General features: G+C 57.9%; 1 non-coding gene across 1 annotated transcript in view; it reads right to left on the bottom strand.

Moving 5' to 3' along the window:
* LOC124731482 overlaps nt 1–615 on the bottom strand; it is a 1909-nt gene extending 1294 nt beyond the window's left edge. The window contains exon 1 of the ribosomal RNA XR_007008298.1: nt 1–615. This exon is cut by the window's left edge and continues 1294 nt beyond it. This is a non-coding gene — a ribosomal RNA (small subunit ribosomal RNA).
* Between the last annotated feature and the right edge of the window lie 1885 nt (nt 616–2500).

Raw genomic sequence — 2500 nt, 5'->3', positions numbered from 1 at the left:
CGCTATTGGAGCTGGAATTACCGCGGCTGCTGGCACCAGACTTGCCCTCCAATAGATACTCGTTAAAGGATTTAAAGTGTACTCATTCCGATTACGGGGCCTCGGATGAGTCCCGTATCGTTATTTTTCGTCACTACCTCCCCGTGCCGGGAGTGGGTAATTTGCGCGCCTGCTGCCTTCCTTGGATGTGGTAGCCGTTTCTCAGGCTCCCTCTCCGGAATCGAACCCTGATTCCCCGTTACCCGTTACAACCATGGTAGGCGCAGAACCTACCATCGACAGTTGATAAGGCAGACATTTGAAAGATGCGTCGCCGGTACGAGGACCGTGCGATCAGCCCAAAGTTATTCAGAGTCACCAAGGCAAACGGACCGGACGAGCCGACCGATTGGTTTTGATCTAATAAAAGCGTCCCTTCCATCTCTGGTCGGGACTCTGTTTGCATGTATTAGCTCTAGAATTACCACAGTTATCCAAGTAACGTGGGTACGATCTAAGGAACCATAACTGATTTAATGAGCCATTCGCGGTTTCACCTTAATGCGGCTTGTACTGAGACATGCATGGCTTAATCTTTGAGACAAGCATATGACTACTGGCAGGATCAACCAGGGAGCTGCGTCAACTAGAGCTGAGCAGCCGGCCGCCCGGGAGTGTGTCCCGGGGGCCCGCGCGAACACGCAAGCGTCCGCTCAATCATTCTGCAAACAGGAGGAGGCTGAGCTCCCCTGCACAATACACCTCGAAACCCTCTCAGGTCCCGGCGGCGCGCAGCGCCGTCCCAAGTACTTGGTCGGGTTCGAGAGAGGCGCAATCGCCCGGAGTTAGGCGAGTAGACGCTTTCGGTGCGACCACCCGTGCTCCCAACTGAGCTTGCCGCTGCCGACAGAGGCCCGGGAGCGTGCTGTCGTGGCATTGCCGGCGGGAGACAACACGCGCCACCTACGGTGACCGGCAGCTCCAACGCCAGCGCCACAGAAGGACAAAAGCCCCACTTGGGTGCCGAAGCGAACTCTCCCAGCACAGCGCACGCGCCAACACATCCGCACAGCTGCGATACAAACCACCAGCGAGAACCGCTGGGGCGACCGAGCAGCAGACGGCGTCGCGGCGCCGAGCGCCGGGCGGCGGCGCATCCTCAACGCACACAGTCCTCAATCGGACCAGCACACTGAAGATGTCCACCGCGCTTCGCACCGGGCCCGCGAGGACCTACTTTGGCCGCACGGCGCCGCGCGCAGGGTGCGCCGGCGCGCAGCTGCGACGCCTGCCGCGTCCGTCGGCCGGCGCGCCTGCCACTGGCCGCCCCCACCAGCCGGCTGTAGCGCGTGCGCCCACGCACCGCGCGGCCAGCACGCCGGGAGGCGCCCCCTCACCGGCCGGGGACGGTCCCACCCAGCCACCGCCGCGTATCGCTTCACACCCAGATGCCGTTCAGTTTCGTCGGCATGGTGGGTATCGCTGGAACAACCGGTTAGTACCTCAACCTATCGTCGCCATCACCGATTCACCCCTAGCGAGAACAACCGCACCACAACAGGTTACCATTTGTTCATTTGCGTAACTTCACCAGAAAACGCAGGCGTCCATCGCCATTTGCAACTTCAACGATTATTGCATGCCTGTGTCAGGTGTCACGCCACACTACGTCTGCCCACATACACGCAACAAAATGTGCACGCCTAGACAATACGTGGAAGGTGGCCCCCGTACGTATGCGATGTCCATTGCTCGAACGACTGTCAACCGGCCTCTGTAGCATGTCGCAGATATGGAACGCGGTGCACCATGCCATCACGGTGTGTGAGGAGAGACGACTAGGTCCGAATACATCAACAGACAGCTCATGCTGATCGCCATCCACGGCGTCCGTTCCTCCCACACGTCTCTATGGCGTACCACACTGCAATCCAGCTCTCATAGGGAGACGACACGTAGCTGCGTGCACAATATTTGCACTGTATGGTCCGCCGTTTTTGGGCGCAGTCGTTGTGCGGTCACACATGTGCCACGATGTATCATTCAGTACATAAGGACGAATGTGCAGTACAGATTGTGGTTCACGCGTACGACATCAGCGGACAGTTGACACAGGCCGCACCACAACGTAGCCTGAGTACGTCGCATGCGAAGGGCATTGAACATGCAAACTTCTCACCAACCAGCTTGCGAAGGCAGGGGGCAAGGTGGGGACGTGGGGAGGGGCGGCATGTACGTCCTGCTGCCATCCACATTACAGTGTACAGCAGGAGCATGTGGAAAGTGAGCAAGACTTGCAAGGTGTTTAACATGAAGCGATACACAGGGGTGCGGGCAGTGCGAGTAGCGAACTATATTGCGAGGGTTGCGGGTGGGCAACACTACAGTAATTGAACGAGTCGTATAACAATTACAGAGCAGGTTTAGGCGACAACGTGGGTTACGTTAAGGCGACAACATGGGTTAGGTTAAGGCACAACATGGGTTAGGTTAAGGCACAACATGGGTTAGGTTAAGGCAC

The sequence above is a fragment of the Schistocerca piceifrons genome, unplaced genomic scaffold (genome assembly GCF_021461385.2).
Source record: "Schistocerca piceifrons isolate TAMUIC-IGC-003096 unplaced genomic scaffold, iqSchPice1.1 HiC_scaffold_1288, whole genome shotgun sequence".
Taxonomy (NCBI): Eukaryota; Metazoa; Arthropoda; class Insecta; order Orthoptera; family Acrididae; genus Schistocerca; species Schistocerca piceifrons.
This window is presented reverse-complemented; position numbering and strand designations above follow the sequence as displayed.